At 41.0% G+C, this 18,919-nt stretch overlaps 1 pseudogene; it reads left to right on the top strand.

The window, feature by feature from the left end:
• Positions 1-302: 302 nt before the first annotated feature.
• On the top strand, positions 303-1,120 carry LOC110202656 (alpha-endosulfine pseudogene; annotated as a pseudogene).
• Positions 1,121-18,919: the final 17,799 nt, after the last annotated feature.

Below are 18,919 nucleotides of genomic sequence, written 5' to 3'. Positions count from 1 at the left end.
GCTTTCTCAGCATTCAGTTTTAATTGTTGTTCTTTCCATTTATGTAGTTGTGCTCTCTTTATAAATCTTTCTTCTTTTGTTTCCTTGATTCTGCTTATTTCACTTTTCATCAGTTCATATACGTCTTCCCATGTTTTTCTGTATTCAGCAAAGTTTTTTTTTTAAGGCAATTGGGGTTAAATGACTTGCCCAGGGTCACACAGCTAGTAAATGTCAAGTGTTTGGTGTGAGGCCACATTTGAACTCAGGTCCTCCTGACTAAAGGGCCAGTGCTCTATCCACTGTTTTGTCTTTTTTAACCACACAGTAATATTCCATTACATTCCGTTAGTCATTCTCCAGTCTATGAGTATTTACTTTGTTTTCAGTCCTGGTCTGCTTACAAGAAGTGGGCTGCACAGTTTCTTAATATTGGACTGAGCTACCCCAGTGACAGGAGCTGGGCAGGCAGACGCAGCTTCTCCCTGCTTCCCCTCCCCCTTCCCTATTCCTTTCGCTGCCCCGGCCCTGCCACGTGCCAGAAACAGGAGGCTGAAAACCCCTCGGAGGAGACCGGAGAGGAGAAGACACCAGGAAAAGGAAGGTATTCTCCCCGAGAGAGCTGAGGAGGCAAAGCTAAAGGCCAAATACCCAAGTCTGGGACGAAAGCCTGGGAGGTCCGACTTCCTCGTGAAGAGACTCCAGAAGGGGCAAAAGTACTTTGACTCAGGAGACTACAACATGGGCAAAGCCAAGATGAAGAACAAATAGCTGCCAAGTGCAGGACCAAACAAGAACTCTTGACAGGCGACCACATCCCCACACCGCAGACCTGCCCCAGAGAAAGTCCACCCTCCTCACCAGCAGGCTTGCGGGTGGCCAAGTTGAATGATGCTTCCCGGGGCTCCCGGCAGATCCTGAGACACTGCCCCCCTGGGTCCTGTGCTGGCTCCTGCCCCTCCTTGCGTTAGTGGCTAGGGGGTCGGGAGGTGGCCTGGGTGCGGGCTGGAGAGGCAGAAGGCCCTGCCTGACGGTGTCCCAGCGCATGGAGGCCCCTCGGGTTGAGCACCAAGACCTTGAATCTTTTTTTGTGTTTTATTTTTCCAAACGTCTGCTGGGGAAAATCTCTATGAAATCCTGGTGTGGGGTTGAGAGGGTGGGGTTGGGTGGGGGGAACATGGGGTAATATGAATTGGGGCTTGGAGCAAAAAGAAATTGCTGGCTACCCTTTTTCTGTAGCCCTTGGTGATGGTTGGGTGTGGGGGTTTCTATAGGGAAAATGGATTGAAGATGGAAGGATCAGTCCAATTTCACAGAAAAATGCCTTGTGTGCTGGGGATTGGTGCCAGGTGATTTAGTGTCAGGTAAATGGGACTGTCCATCCAGATCTGTTGGCTGCAAATGCAGCTTCCTTGTTTCTGTAAAGCAGGCTGGGAAATTGAACTCTAATATACCTAATTGTCTTTGAGGATTGCTGGCCCTTTAAAGTAGAGCTACTGTGGGAATTGGGGCTGTGAGTTTGGGAGGGAGACATAAATGTATGGGCAGCTCCAAAGAGCCTAGGGAACTTTTTCAGTATTTGAAATAAAAAAAAAAAACCCACCCACAAAAAAAAATTCTTAATATTGACTTAACAATTACCATATTTATTATCTTTCCATTCCTACTGTCATCACCTCTCAAGCTCTGATTATTTTTCACTGGACTATTGCAACTTCCTTCTACACAGTCTTCATTATGCTAGTCTCTCTCCTCTTCAATCTTTCCTACACACTGCTGTCAGATCTATTTTTCTGAAGTACAGCTATGATCTCGTTTCCTTGCTCAACAATAACAAACTTTAAATAGTTTTCCATTGCCACGATAAAGCTTAGGCTCCTGAGGATGACGTTCAAGGCCTTTAATGATCTGGCTTAAACCTGCCTTCTCAGCCTTATCCCACACTATTCCTGCTATGGTACCCTCCACTACAGAGGAGCTACGTGGCTCAGTGGATAGAGTGGTGGTCCTGGAGTCAGGAAGACCTGAGTTCAAATCCAGCCTCAGACGCTTACTGTGTGGCCCTGAGAGAGTTATATAACATATATGTACCTCAGTTTCTTCATCTGTCAAATGAGTTGGAGACAGAAATGGCAAACCATTCCCAGTATCTTTGCCAAGAAAACCCCATGGACAGTATTGGCGTGCTGTAGTCCACAGGATCAAGAAGAGTCTGACACAATAGAATAACACCCTCCAATCCAACCAGACCAGTCTGCATACTGCCCACTGACTTTCTTGTTCTGTAGCTTCCTCATTCCTTCCATGTGAAATGCCCCCTCTCGCTATCCATACCCTACCTGTCCTCCAAAGACCAGGTACTCTGAGCTCTATGACACCTAGAATCAGAACCACATTGTCTAAAACATACTAGCCTGTGTTCTCAAATACTATTTCATGGGAGTCTAGCTTCCTCAACTATACTGTGTTTTCTATGAGATCAGAGACCACGTCCGCTTCTCCATCCCTAGTCTTTGGTCTTCAGCTGGTGTATATCCCAAAGAACATTTCTTAGCATCAAGCCTGTTTTCCTGACACTCCACATCTTCACTCCCATGAATCCAAGTGACTGGAACATCTGCTCTCTTTGGAAATGGATAAAATCTCCCTCCACCTACCATTTCTGAAATAAGCACACAGTTCTCTTGAGATTTTCTAAGAATTTTGCTGTGGAGAGTGTAAATAGTGTAAATAGTCTGTAGCTTATTACCAATGAAGAATTATGTACAAGATTATGAAAGAGGGGCATAACTGGAAAAAGGGGGTGGACCTAATTTTAAAAGTGAGAGGATGACAGCAGGGCCATAAGCAGGACAAGAGAGCAAGCTTCCTCCCCATGACAGTCCTGTAGGCCACTGAATCTGTGCCTCACCATCCTCCACAGGTCCATGTCACCTGACGGCCCCACTCCCTTACCTGGCTGCCATTCCCACATCCTTGTTGCTCTGGTGAATCCCTCTTGCTGCTTTCTTTTTCCTCTCTGGAGGATTAGGGAGTTGGAGATCATCAGATGTGCCACAAGGCCCAGGGTCTCTGGGGAACAGGCTGCCCTTTCTCCCAGAGGTTCCCATACTTATTTGGCCTATTGCCCCCTTTAAAAAAAAATTACTCAGTGCTGTACTGGAAATCTACTTTCTGTAATCCTGTAACAGTTTTTTTAAAAATTTGCATCATATAAAAAATAAATTTAAAAAATAAACATCTTAAATTTAATAATGTATTATAAATTTGTGGGTTTTTTCCTGAATTTAAATTTTGGTGATGCAATATTCTGTCATGTAACTATATAATATCATATCGTAAACAAGTCATTACATGCACATATTCCTACAGATGCATGCTGGACTTCCTGACAACTTGCTTGCCTGCCAATATTTGCTTGTTAAGACCTGTCAGAGGACTTGACAACTGATCAATTATAACTTGCATTTTGTATGTTTATTTGGAAAATAATGTAATCACTACAACTTTAACTTTGTTACAAAACAAATGAAGTGTGTGCAAATGGTTTTTCAAAATTTTCTTCTTTCCTTATGCTTTCACCCTTTCCTCATTTTTATTCAAGGCCCCCCACTTGTACCTGAGGTTACTACTCCCCCCCATTATTTCAGCACCCTCCCCAAGGGGGCAGTATGCTCACTTTGGGAACCTGTGCTATAGTCTAGACAATAGCACATGAGTCAGACAGTCCCCACCCTTTAACTGAATTAGCCTTTGGCTATAAGGATTTCTAGTTTTGTCCTTGGAAAACAAGTGGACAGCTTATGTCTTTTTTCTATCAAAATAATTTCAATTTTCTTAAGAGTCCACCAAATCTAGCTGGCTTAAGGGATATTAAGGTGACTCTTCTTTAGCAATATGTTTCTTCTTTTTTTAATCTCTTTTTTATTTTAACTTTATTAATTTACTTTGATTTATCAATAATCACTTCTATAAGCTTTTGAGTTTAAAATTTTTCTCCCCCTCTCTTTCCACCTCCCTCTCCAAGACAGCGCACAATCTGATATAGGCTATACATACACATTTCTATTAAACATATTTTTACATTAGTCATGTTGTAAGGAAGAATTAGAACCAATAGGAGGAACCACAAGAAAGAGGAAACAAAACAAAACAGAAGAAAAAAAGTAGCAAATAGTATGCTTCCATCTTCATTCAAACTCCATAGTTCTTTCTTTGGATGTGGATAGCATTTTCCATCATGAGACCTTTGGAGATGTCTTAGATCCTTGCATTGCTGGGAAGAGCCAAGTCCATCAAAGTTAGTCATTGCACAACATGGCTGTTACTGTGTACAACATTCTCCTGGTTCTGCTCACTTCACTCTGCATCAGTTCATTCAGTCTTTCCAGGTTTTTCTGAAGTCCACCTGGTCATCATTTCTTATGGCACAATAGTATTCCATTACATTCATATACCACAACTTGATCAGTCATTCCCCAATTGATGGGCATTCTCTCAATTTCCAATTCTTTGCCACCCCAGAAAGAGTTGCTATAAATATTTTTGTACATGTGGGTCCTTTTCCCATTTGTATGATCTCTTTAGGATATAGCCCTAGAAGTGCTATTGCTGGGTCAAAGGGTATTTACATTTTTATAGCCCTTTGGGCATAGTTTCAAATTGCTCTCCAAAATAGTTGGATCATTTGACAACTCCACCAACAATGCCTTAGTGTTCCAATTTTCCCACATCTTCTCCAACATTTATCATTTTCCTGTTTTGTCATGTTGGCCAATCTGATAGGTGTGATGTGGTACCTCAGAGTTGTTTTGATTTGCATTTCTCTAATCAATAGTGATTTAGAGCATTTTTTATATGGTTATAGATAGCTTTAATTTCTTCATCTGAGAACTGTTCATATCCTTTGACCATTTATCAATTGGGGAACAACTTGCATTCTTATAAATCTGACTTAATTCTCTAAATATTTTAGAAATGATGCCTTTATCAGAGACACTGGTTGTAAAAATTCTTTCCCAATTTTCTACTTTCCTTCTAATCTTGGTTGCATTGGCTTTGTTTGTGCAAAAACTTTTCAATTTAATGTAATCAAAGTTATCCATTTTGCATTTCATAATGTTCTCTATCTTCTGTTTGGTAATGAATTTTTCTGTTCTTCACAAATCTGATAGGTAAACAGTTCCTTTCTGTCCCAGTTTGCTTACAGTATCAGCCTTTATATCTAAATCATGAACCCATTTTGACTTTATTTTGGTACATGGTGTGAGTTTTTGGTCTATGCCTAGTTTCTGCCACACTCTTTTCCAGTTTTCCCAGCAATTTTTGTCAAATAGTGAGTTCTTATCCCAGAAGCTGGAATCTTTGGGTTTATCAAATAGTAGATTACTATAGTGTCTTACATACTTAACCTATTCCACTGATTCGCCACTCCATTTCTTAGCCAGTACCAAGCAGTTTAGATTATTGCTGCTTTATAATATATTTCAAGATCTGGAATGGCTAGGCCACCTTCCCCTGCATTTCTTTTCATTAATTCCCTTGATATTCTGGACCTTTTGTTATTCCAAATGAATCTTGTTATTATTTTTTCTAACTCTATACAATACTTTTTTGGTAATTTGAGTGATATGGCACTGAATAAGTAAATTAGCTTAGGTAGAATTGTCATTTTTATTCTATTAGCTCTGCCTACCCATGAGCAACTGATATTTTTCCAATTATTTAGATCTGACTTTATTTGTGTGAAAAGTGTTTTGTAAATTGTGTTCATATAGTTCCTGGGTTTGTTTTGGTAGGTAGACTCTTAAATATTTTATAATGTCTACAATAACTTTAAATGGAATTTCTCTTTCTGTCTCTTACTGTTGGGCTTTGTGGGGTAATATATAGAAATGGTGATGATTTGTGTGGGTTTATTTTATAGCCTGCAACTTTGTTAAAGTTGTTTATTATTTCAAGTAGTTTTTTACTTGATTCTCTAGGATTCTCTAAGTATATCATCATATCATCTGCAAAGAGGGATAGCTTTGTTTCTTCTTTGCCTGTTCTAATACCTTCAATTCCTTTTTCTTCTCTTATTGCTAAAGCTAATGTTTCCAGTACAATATTGAAAAACAGTGGACATCTTTGTTTCACCCCTGATCTTATTGGAAATGCTTCTACATTGTCCACATTACATGTGATGCTTGCTGAAGGTTTTAGGTAGATGCTATTTATTATTTTAAGGAAGACTCCATTTATTCCCACTTTTTCTAGTGTTTTTAATAGGAATGGGTATTGTATTTTGTCAAAAGCTTTTTCTGTATCTATTGAGGTAATCATGTAGTTTCTGTTAGTTTTGGTGTTGATATGATCAATTATGCTGATAGTCTTCCTAATATTGAAATAGCTCTGCATTCCTGGTATAAATCCTACCTGGTCATAGTGTATTATTGTTGTGACAAATTGCTGTAATCTATTTGCTAATATTTTATTTAAAATTTTTGCATCTATATTCATTAGGGAAATTGGTCTATAATTTTCTTTCACTGTTTTGACTCTTCCCGGTTTAGGTATCAGCACCATATTTGTATCATAAAAAGAATTTGGTATTATGCCCTCACCTATTTTCCCAAATGGTTTATATAGTATTGGAATTAATCATAAAATCAGCTCTTAGTTGTATTTGTTAGTTCAATAGTTTTCTTAATTTCAATTTTATTAATTTCTCCTTTGGCTTTCAATATTTCTAATTTGATGTTTAATTGAGGATTTTTTTTTTTGGCTAGGCAATGGGGTTAAGTGACTTGCCCAGGGTCACACAGCTAGTAAGTGTTATGTATCTGAGGCCAAATTTGAACTCAGGTCCTCCTGAATCCAGGGCCGGTGCTCTATCCACTGTGCCACCTAGCTGCCCATTAATCAAGGGTTTTTAATGTTGCTCTTTTTCTAGTTTTTTTTTAATTGTATGCCCAATTCATTGATCTCTTCTTCTTCTATTTTATTCATATAAGCATTTAGAGATATAAAACCTCCGCTAAGAACTGCTTTCACTGCATCCCATAAGTTTTGCTATGTTGTCTCATTATTGTCATCCCTTGAATGAAGTTATTGATTGTTTCTATGATTTGTTGTCTGACCCAATCATTTTTTAGGATTAGATTATCTAGTTTCCAATTATTTTTTAGTCTATCTTTCCATGGCCCTTTATTACATATAATTTTTATTGCAACATGATCTGAAAAGGATGCATTTAATATTTCTGCCTTTATGCATTGGATTGTGAGGTTTTTATGCCCTAGTATATGGTCAATTTTTGTGTATGTGCCATGTACAGCCGAGAAAAAAGCATATTCCTTTCTATTCCCATTCAATTTTCTCCAGAGGTCTATCATACCTAACTTTTCTATTGTTGTATTCACCTCTTTAACTTCTTTCTTGTTTATTCTGTGCTTAGATTTATCCAGTACAGAGAGGGGGAGGTTGAGGTCCCCCACTAGTATAGTTTTGCTGTCTGTTTCTTCCTGTAGCTCCCTGAACTTCTCCTCTAAGAATCTGGATGCTATACCATTTGGTGCATATATGTTTAGTAATGATATTACTTCATTGTCTCTGGTGCCTTTTAGCAGGATGTAGTTTCCTTTCTTATCTCTTTTGAAAGATCTATTTTTGATTTTGCTTTGTCTGAGATCAGGATTGCTACCCTTGCTTTTTTTACTTCAGCTGAAGCATAATATATTCTACTCTAGCCTTTTACCTTTACCTGTGTGTGTCCCTCTGTTTCAAATGTGTTTCCTGTAAACAATATACTGTAAGATTATGGTTTTTAATCCATTCTGCTATACGCTTCCATTTTATGGGAGAGTTCATCCCATTCACATTCACAGTTATGATTACTATCTGTCTTTCTCTCCATTTGATTTCCCCCCTGTTTATGCTTTTCTTTCTCCTTTCTCCTTTTCCCTCCTCACTAGTGTTTTGCTTTTGACCACTGCCTCCCTCAATCCCGCCTCCCTTCTATTAGCCCCCTCCCTTTTCTTCCCCTTTACTCTTACTACTTCTTCCCTCCCTTCTATCCCTCCTCCCTTTTCTTGTCCTTTCCCTCCTACTGCCTATATGCAAGTTAGATTTCTATACCAAGCTGATTATGTTATTCCCTTCTTGAATCAAATCTGATGGGAGTAATGTTCAAACAATGCTCATTTCTCTCCCTTCTTTCTCTCTACTGTATTAGATTTTTGTGCCTTTTCCTGTAATGTAATTTACTTTCGTCTGCCTTCTCCTTTCCTTTTCTCTCAGTACATTTTCTTAGTTGGATCAGATTAATCTTCTTACTTGGATCCATTTAACCCACTTGGTTAGATTTTTTTTTCATTACATCAAAGTCAACTTATATCCACCCTCTCTATGTATACCTCTTCAACATGGTGTAATAACAACGCAATTCTTAAGAGTTACAAGTGTCATCTTGCCTTGTAGGAATATAAACAGTTTGCCCTTATTAATAATATGTTGTTTCTTTCTGTCCCATTTACCTTTTTATGTCCTTCTTGAGTCTTGTATTTGAAGATTAAATTTTCTGTTGAACTCTGGTCTTTTTATCAGGAAAGTTTGGAAGTCCCCTATTTCATTGCATATCTATCTCCTTCCCTGAAAGATCATGCTCATTTTCACTGGGTAGTTGATCCTTAGTTGTAATCCAAGTACCTTTGCCTTACTGAATATTGCATTCCATGCCCTACGATCTTTTAATGTAGAAGCTGCAAGGTCCTGTGTAATCCTGACTGTGGTTCCATGATATCTAAATTGTTTCTTTCTGGCTGCTTGCAGTATTGTCCCTTTGGACAATATTTTGGAATTTGGCTACTGTATTCCTTGGTGTTTTCAATTTGGGATCTCTTTCAGGAGGTGATTGGTGAATTCTTTCTATGGCTATTTTACCCTCTGGTTCTAGGACCTCAGTGCAGTTTTCCTTGATGATTTCCTGAAAGATACTGTCCAGGCTCTTTTTTCAATCATGCTTTTCAGGTACACCAATAATTTTTAAATTGTCTCTCCTGGATCAATTTTCCAGGTCAGTTGTTTTACCAATGAGGTATTTTACATTTTCATCAATTTTTTCATTCTTTTGTTTCTGTTTGACTGATTCTTGCTCTCTCATAGAGTCATTAGCTTCCATTTGTCCAATTCTAATTTTTAACAAATTGTTCTATTAGATTTTGTACCTCTTTCCCCATTTGGCCAATTGTATTTTTAGGGACTTGTTTTCTTCAGTTAATTTTTGTCCTTCCTTTTTCAAGCTATTGACTCTCTCTTGCATTTCTTTTCCCATTTCTTTCTTTTACCTCTCTCATTTGTCTTTTAAAATCCCTCTCGAGCTCTTCAGACCAGTTTATGTTCCCTTTTGAGGTTCCAGATGTGGGTTTGTTGACAATGTTGTCCTCTTCAGAATTTCTGCCTTGTTCTTCACTGTTCCTATAATAAGAATCTATGGTATGGTTTTTTTTTGCTCATAGTGTTTGCATATTTCCTGGCCTTTAAAGAGATTGAGCTCTCCTGCTGGGGAGCAGAAGGCACTGATCTAGGCTTCTTGTGTTGGGAGCCCAGGGCCTGGCCCCTGGCTTTGTGTACCGGGCCTCTGATTGCTGGCAGTTGGAGGCTGTAGGGTTCTGGCAGCTTACCTGGACTGGAATCAGCAAAATAGGAACTCTAGGGGTAGGAGTGGGTAGTCTGGCCCCTGGAGGTTGCCTCCTCACCTGGACCTTTCCTTCCTTTCACTTTCTTCAGCTCCTTTCATATGGATATTGCAGGATGTTTATCCTCCTGGGGCCCCTTGAAGTGCTTCCCAGAGTTTTGTTGAAGCACTGGGAGACTTGGTCACTGTAAAATGCCAAGGCACCTAGCAGCTTTCCAAGCTGGTTTGCACTGGTTCCCTGCCCTCACTGAGGCACTTGGGGGTCCAGGTGTTGGTGTTTGCCTGCTCCACTACCTGGGTTTCAGTATCTCCTCCTGGTATGCTGAGGTGGGGCTTTCCTCTAGCTTGCTGGGATGCTTCCTGTTCTGTACTGCTCCCCTCCCCCCAGGGCAAGAGGGGCCTTTCCAGTTAATCCCTCAAGCTACCTGGGCTACTGGACTACTACACCCCATCTTTCTTCTGGTTCAGCTGTTCCAGAGTTTTTCCTGGGGCAATATTTTCTGGGCTTTCAGAGGTTAATAAGGAAGGGTAAGAGAGACTTACTTCTTAATCCACCATCTTGGCTTGTGGTAGTGGAAGCAATATGGTTCTTGAATTGTTCCATGAATTTCTTTCTTCTCCATAGACTGGAAGCTATAAAGAAGTCAAACAAGGAAGTGGTGTGGATAAATTGTCAGTCAAAAAATATTTGTTAAGTACCTACTAAGTGCTAAGCGCTGGAGATATAAAGATGAAAAGACAGTCCCTGCCCTCAAGAAGCTTGCAATCTAATTGGGGAGAATACAAACAAATAAATATGTATAATCAAGTTATCATAAGATAGACAGGAAATAACAAAGGGAAGGCACTAAAGTTAAGAGAGCTTGATTAAGAAAGGCTTCCTATAGAAGACAGGATTTTAGTTGAGGTTTAAAGGAAGCCAAGCCTGCCAGGGAGAGCACTCCAAAAATAGGGAACAGCCAGAGAAAATGCCCAGAACTGAGAGGTGGAATGTCTTGTTTGTAGTACAGCAAGGAGGTCCACATATTACTAGATCAAAGAGAAGGTCAGCTTCAATCATCTCAAAAGTGGAACATTTCATCTGTAACAGCAGAGATTTTTACAGACTGAGAACACTCTTCTTGATCTCAACAATACATCTTTTAATTATGAGAAAGTCATTGATAATTTCACTCTGGTAGACAGCTCTCCCAGAGGGTTAATGCTCTTGCTAGATCATAAGTGATCCTAAGACAGATCACAAGTTATTATTTTGGATGAGTTGATCATCCTTGATCTGATAGCCCTGGCCAATCTTGAGCCAGGTGGTCTTTCATTTCACCAAAAGTAATAGAATTGCTGACTCCCATCTTACCCAAGCTGTGAGAGCAGTCAAGTAGCCCAGATTGGTAATATTCCATTTTGTACATGTACTACAATTTGCCTAGCCATTACCCAATCAATGTGACACTTTCACTTTTACAGCAGAGAAGATTGGATCCTGGAAAAGGGAAGTGATTGGTCACATAGCACAGCCAGGATATAAATATAAATCCTCTGGCTCCAAAACTGGTGTTCCTTCCACTGCAGCACATTTAGCCAGTTTCTGACAGGTTTGGTTAATATTCCAATCAACTATTCAATCAATCAAATATTTATTAAGTACCTACTATATGCTAGGCATAATCAGTCTAGGTTTAGAGAAATATATTCTTCCATTGACAACCTGCAGAGTGAAATAACTAATGGCACTATTGTCCACATGGGCATTGATCCAACTAAGGAAACAGTTGTCATTATGCTAACACAGGGCAAAGATCACAAAAAGAGTCTTGAGCACAGAGTCAAATCTTGACTTGTTGCAGAGGTCAACTCTAAAGAAAAAACCATTGAGAAGATGCAAGACTAAAAGGGTCTTCTGTATAGTTATAAACTAAACTACTAAAACTGAGAAGAATGTTACATGGATATTCAGACCCTCTATATTCAAAGCCCTTTGTGTACAAGGAAGGCCTTGGCAAAATATATTCAGGTTAGTAGAATGATGTTTCTCTTTTTCCTCTTAGTCTGTTATTGACATGGGGATCTATAAATCCTTTTATGATCTTGGTTTATGATGTCCTGGATTTAAAAAAAAATGGGAGTTTTCTCAAATTCCAAATGAAATGTTTATTGTTTTGAAGTTAAAAATCCCACCTACCTGAAAAAAACAAAACCCTTCCTCCACTACTCACTACTTCCTGAATCATTCAGGTCCCATTTCACCCTTTTCCCCCAGACCAGTTAGGTCCACATCCCCACTTCCCTGCTTCCACCACCATTTTAAGCCCCATTTCCCCAAAAGACCAGCTTTTGTCCAGGCAGGCTGAGACTTGCTTAGCTATTCCATCCCCTAAGAATCTTTCTGACTATCCCTTCCCCCTCCCTCCACGCTGCCTGCAACAATCAGAGCCACCCACAGGGGCATGGCCGGGGGAGGTTCTCATCCCCCAGCTTACGCCTCACATACAGGGTGAAGCAGAGGCCTGTTGCCCAATCACGGAGGTGAGGCTGGTGGTGGTAGAGCAGACCTGTCATCTAAGCTGCTTCCACCTATGACTCTGATGACCCCACACTCTAGTTGCCCCTGGGATCCCAACTCCCCGCTGGGAAACTACCTGGTCCCTAATTGCTATAAGACATCTTCCCTTTGTTTGCTTACATGGGAGTGCAGAGACCTAGATTCTAGTTTTGGGTGAGTAGCTGGCCTCAGTAGAACTCAGTTTCCTCATATCTGAAAGGGGACGAAGGGGACACCAGAGATTGTCTTGAAGAGCCAAGATCAGAGACCCAGTATGGTAGAATGGAGGGAATGCTGGATTTAAAGAGCCTAGGTTCACATCTTGTTGGTTGTCACTTAGCAGCAAGGTTACTTTTGGCAGGAGATGTTGCTCCTCTGGACCTCAGTTTTCTTGTCTGAAAATAAGGGAGTTAGACTAGATCATCTAGATTAATTTTTCAGAATTAAATCTCTCATCTTTTCTCTGTGCCCTTTCAAGATCAGCATTTCCTGGGATCAAATACACCCAGCCTGAAAATATCTGGGCTGTACTCTTGTTCGTGTGCCTGTGGGGCAATCCTAGAAATATTTCATCCTTAGAGAATCCCTGACTGACAGCAGAGATCTGTTTTCTTGGTCTGAGTGAAAATCAAGAAAAGAAATGTTGACCTCTGACCTTGGGCACATGTCTTAAGAGTATTATTTGTAGGAGAGATTCCAGTGCCCTGGGTGTCGATAACATGGGAAGACGTTGATCTCTAGGGGTAAGGAAAGTCAAGGGAGGGGACAATTTGGGGAATAGGGAGTTGATTGAAAAGGAGATGGCAAATATAAGAATCAAAGCATCTCTTTTCTGTCTAGAATTGACCTCTTGGTGTTTCTGTCAACCATCTCCCTTCCTGAAGGGAACCCACAACTCTGGCCATAGAATGAAAACCTGCTTTAAACCTCTTTTTCCTCCTTTCCCATCCTATCCCAGCATTCTTCTCCCCAACTCCTCCTTACCTTGAATCTACCCCATGCCCTCCGGTTTGGCTTTAGGCCTCCCTAGCTGTTGAATAGAAACTCTAAAACTTTCTATTTACTCATTCAACATTTAATAACCATTTATTCACTGACTACTCTGTGCCAGACACTGTGCTAGAGATGCTGAGACAGAAAGGAGGGAAGGAAGAAAGAAAGGAAGAGAGAAAGAAGGAAAGAAAGGAGGGAAGGAGAGAAAGAAAAAGAAAGGGAGGGAAAAATGAATGAAGAAAAAGGAAGGAAGGAAGGAAGAAAAAGAATGGAAGGAAGGAAAAATGAAGAAAGAGAGAGAAAGAAAAGGAAGGAAAAAGAAAGGAAGGAAAAGAAAGAAAGGAAGGAAAAAATGAAAGTAGAGAAAGAAAGGAGGATGGAAGGAAAGAAGAAAAAGAAAGAGAAAAAGAATTGTTCTCCTAAAGGAGTTACATTTTGCTTGAGGAGGAGGGTAATGATATGAAAACAAATAAATAAACACAAAATACATACAAAATAGATAGAAAGTGATATCAAGATGGGAGGGCATTGCCCAGGGAGGGATGAGGAGATTAGGACAGGTCTCTTACAGGAGATGACATTGGAGCTGAGCCTTGAAGGAAGCTAGAGATTCTGAGAGGTGGAAATGAGAAGGTAGCATATTCCAGGTATCGGGGACAGCCTGCAGAAAGGCATAAAAAGACTGGAAAATGAAGCATCATATATGGGGAACAGCGGGCAAGCCAATTTGTGAAGGGCTTTAAATAACAAAGAAGAATTTGCATTTTATCCTGAAGGCATTTGGGAGCCCCAGGTTGTGTGTACACACGTGTATGTCTGTACGTATGAGTCCTGCCCCCCCATGGGCCTCCCAAGCCCCCATTCCCCCAGTAAAATGTAAGCTCAAGAACAGGAATGGCTTCATTTTCGTCTTTGTATTTCCTCCAATGCCTAACACACAGTCCAAGTTTAAGAGATGCTGCTGAAATGAACTGAGTTGGATTGAGTTTAGAACATGTTTGTGTGCTCATTTAGGGTCTGATGTTGGCACTTATATGAATGTGTAAGTATACATGCATGTACTTGTATATGTGCGTAAGTAGAAAGACATTTGGTGTGTGATCACACCATATATATATATTGGGAAGAGAGGTGCTCCTCTTAACACTACCCCCTCATAACATAGAGCAATATTCAGGAAAAATCTAGGTCAAGGGAAGGGGAAGGTATGCTAGGATCAGTTTCCCTCTTTGTTCATGTTGGGACAACCTTTGACCTTTCCCATCCTTTCCAAGCCTGCTTTTGGCCCATAGCTAGGGTGGCACTTATCTCTAAACACTGACCTACCCAGTTCCTGGGGTTTCCTGTAGAGAGTTTGTATCTGTTTGAAAGTGCAAATGATGAAGGCATTCTGAGGGGACATGGGGTTTGACTCAGGGTGGGGAATCTGTGGCCTCCAGGCCACATGTGACCCTCTAGGTCCTCAAGCACAGCCCTTTGACTGAATCCAGACTTCACAGAACAAATCCTCTTAATAAAAGGATTTGTTCTGTGAAGTCTGGACTCAGTCAAAAGACTGTACTGGAGGACCTAGAAGGCCATATGTGGCTTCCAGGCCACAGGTTCCCCACCTCTGGATCTTTGCAAAGGGGAGAGGGGACTAACACTGGGAATTTAGGCAGCATGGTATAATGGAAAAAATGCTGGGCTAGGAGTTACCTGCATTCTAGCCCTGGCTCTGCCCCTTAACTGGCTATATGACATGGAACAAAACACAGTGTCCCCCTGGGTCTCAGTTTCCCCATCTGTAAAATAAGAGGGTCAGACTCTGTGACCTATAAAGTAGCTTTCAGATACGAGATGCCATATTTTATGGAGAACTCACGCAGGGCAAGCATTCACATGGTGGTCAAAAGAAGCAATACAAAGACACTCTCAAGGTCTCTCTTATGAACTCTGGAATTGATTGTGTGACATGGGAGACACTGGCACAGGACTGCTGAGCATCAGAGAAGGAGCTATGCCCCATGAGCAAAACAGAATTGAAGTAGCTCAAAAGAAATGCCAGATGTGCAAATTTAGAGAATCCACCCCAAATGTTCACATGAACTAGTTGTGCCCGACCTGGGGTAGAACATTCCGAGCTCATATTGGTCTGATCAGCCACAGTTAGACATGCTGTACCTTGACTCTAGCATGGTGATGTCATTTTTGTCCTCTTTGAGAACAAAGGACCACAACCAGCCATGTTCTATGAATCTACTTTAGCCTCTAGAGCAGACAAACTGCATCAGAGGAGGTGAGGAGTGAGGGATAAGATATCAGGGGAAGAAAACTTTGGCAGAGCAAAGACAGTTGCATCCCCTCAAGAGTGACAGACTCCCAGGCTTAGGATAAGAAGGCATTTACTCCCATGTAGCATAGGACCCCTAGCCTTTCTCTCTCCTCTTTTTTCTTTTCCAGAGGCAACTGGGGTTAAGCGACTTGCCCAGGGTCACACAGCTAGTAAGTGTCTGAGACCATATTTAAACTCAGGTCCTCCTGACTCCAGGGCTGGTACTCTATCCACTGCGCCATCTAGCTGCCCCTCTCTCCCTCCTCTTTTGTGAACTCCTAGAATCCTGGCTCTGGCAGCAGGCAGGTGCTGGGAGAACCTAGTGGTTGATAATTCTGGGGAACTGGTTTTATATTTTAGCCCCAGGTCTACCACAAATCAGTTAGGGAGTGGTCACTTCTCTTCTTGGCACTTTATTTTCCTTATTTGTAAAATTGGGGGGTTGAACTAGATTCTCCATATCCAACCCACAGCCCACCTGACACTGGGATGTAGATCTGATAATTTTAGAAAAACTTAAAAACAAACAAACAAACCTGAAATAGCAAGAAACAAGAATAAGACAGTTTGTCTGTTAGCAGACTCGGATCAGTTAGTAATTACGTAGAAAAATGTATATAAAAAAATTCACACGTATGGATTTCTGACCACCTAAAGGCAAAGTATTGAACAAATGTGGGTGTCTTTGACCCACTTGACCTCCAGGGTCCCATTCAACTTGAAAGTACTCTGTTTCCTTATTTGTTGGTTCCTTCCTTTTTTTCATTTTATGATGCTAGGTTCTATGTATCTATAATTCTGTGTTTAAGATTCTGTCCTAACTAGCATTCCTAATTTTGAGTCACCAGCTCAGACCCGTCAATAAGAGGCGGGCGGTGCTGGTAACTTCTCTGTGATTCATAATGACAACCCTTGGTGGGGTAGGGGTAGGAAGTGTGGAGGGAGGGGGAGAATTGGTTTATCTCCAGCACAGCTAGTCCCCCAGGGCCAGAAGGGATTTTTGTCTTAAAGAAAAAGTAATATGTGTGAGCAAAGACTTTTTCTTTTTCTTTTTTTGGTGGTTGTTTTTGTTTTTGATGGGTCTATCCGTAAGCCTGTATGACTAGGTGTCAGTTTGAATGTGTTTGAGTTTGTGTATGACATTCTGTATTGCTGTATCTGTGTGTGTGATTGTGTTTGCCCATGTTTTTGGTATTTTCACTGTCTCTGGCCTTCCAATAGTCACTTGGGCATCATGCCCAGTTAACTTTACCTATGAACTTTCAGTCTTGCTTCCTAGCCATCCTTGAAGCCAGATATTCCCTCCCTCACCCTAGACTTTGGACACAACTCTATCTGACCCTGCAAGTTCCCTCAAATTACTGCCAGGGTCTCTAATTAGGGTTCCTAGGTGGTGGGGACAGAAGCATTTCTTTCCTTGCCCTTTGATCCCAGAGGCATGTGGGGTAACTGTATTCCTGGATCACCATTATGACAAGTCTGTGACTCATCTGGGACCTATGCTGTGGCTCAGTTTCCCATTTATGAAATTGTGTGTCAGTTGCTGTGGGTGGTTGGGTGAGTCCTTTTCCTTAGAAGGCTCCAGGGCTCCCCTTTCCTTCTCTTATTGACAATTCAAAATCTGACTAAGCTCAATAACCCCAATTGCAAGCAAAATTTCTCTCATCCTTTAAAGCAGGGGTTTTTAACTTTTTGTATGGTGGTCTGGTAAAGCATTCTTAGAATAATTATGTTTTTAAGTGCATAAAATAAAATACATAGGATTATGAAGGAAACCAATTATATTGAAATATAGTTATCAAAATATATATTCTTTAAAGATAATTAACCTCAAGTTAAGACTACTTGCTTTAAAGGAGTAATCAGTCAGTTCCCAAGGAACAGGGTGAAAACTCAACTGGAAAGAGGCCCGAGTTTTTGGAACAATAGGTCCTACTTTCATATTAGGATACTGGTCCCTGGGTAAGTCTGGGGTGGGTGGGAGTACATGTGAATATGTACAATGTGTACCATATAACTTATTAGCATGCCTAGATACCGTCACACGTCACATAGAACATACTTGCTTGGGACTTTCAATGGATCTATGATCTTATCCATATGGGGACTTCTTCTCCCCATAGAAATCAGAACCCTTTCGCACCTCTTCCTGTAAAATTCTTGTTCATGTTTTCACACAAATCATCCAGAGTCGTGTTGTCAAGCTCAAATATAAATAGGAGTCACTGGAGGACCTGAGTTCAAATCCAGCCTCAGACCAAACACTTGACACTTACCAGCTGTGTGACCCTGGGCAAGTCACTTAACCCCAATTGCCTAAAAAAATTTTGAAAACCCCCCCAATATATCTTATAAGTGTCCCTTTAATTTCCATTTCAAGACTGCTCCCCCCACCCCCAATGATCAGGAACTCTCTGCCTCTGGCCCAAGCTTATTTAATTTTTTTTGGACAGTTCTAATCCTTACCAAATCTTTCCCTACATGAAGCAGAAATCTGCTTCTTTGCCTGGGTGCCTGTTCACCCTTGGGAGTGGGTCACTAGGAAGGTCTTCTATGAGAAGTGTAATACCCTAAGTTTGGAAGTTTCAACTTCTCTCTCAGTAGTGAAAGAATGCTGGATTTGAAGTCAGAGGACTTGGTTCAAATTCTGACTCTGCCACTTAATACTCATGTGATACTGAGCAGATCAGGTCATCTCTCAGAGTCTGTATGCTTGACTGTAAAACGGACTAGATAAGCTCTAAGATTCCTTTTAGCTATGATACTGTGAACTTTTAGCAGCTGATCCTAGCTCTGCCCTGTCATGCAGAACCGTCTGGCAACGAGCATTTATTAAGAGCCTACTTATTGAGTGCAGGGGATACAATGAAAGGCAGAAACTGTCCCTGTTCTCGTAGAGATCAGTCTCCATGAGAGGAGAAACCATGTAAATAACTAGATACATAGAAAATATACACAGAGTATATAAAAAGTAATCTCTGAAGGGAAGGCTGTGGGGACCGAGGGGGGCAGAGAGAGAAAGGTATGCAGCAGAAGGTGGGATTTAAGCCATCTGAAGGAAGCCAGGAAAAGTAAGAGGCAAATTTGGGGAGGGAGAACATAGAGCTCAGGGGCACACGGCCATACAGAGCATACAGTCATACAGAGCATACAATACACACAGCACGTGTGATCCACAAGTGTTACACGTTTAGAACACATGATTGTTCATATGAAAAAGGTAGTATCCGAGACTTAGACCTGGAGGGATCTAGTCCAACCCGCTCATTTTACAGATGAGAATACTGAGGTTTGAAGGCTTTGCTCCATTCCAATCCAACACCACCCGCCTTCTTGCCCTTCCTCACACACTACACCCTACTTCCGACTCTGGAGCCTTTCCCCCCAGGCTCTCACTCTTCAACTCCGACTACTGGCT

This window comes from Phascolarctos cinereus, unplaced genomic scaffold (assembly GCF_003287225.1).
Source record: "Phascolarctos cinereus isolate Bilbo 61053 unplaced genomic scaffold, phaCin_HiC Scaffold_4;HRSCAF=312, whole genome shotgun sequence".
Taxonomy (NCBI): Eukaryota; Metazoa; Chordata; class Mammalia; order Diprotodontia; family Phascolarctidae; genus Phascolarctos; species Phascolarctos cinereus.
Note: the sequence above shows the minus strand (reverse complement) of the source record. Positions and strands in the feature narration are given on the sequence as shown.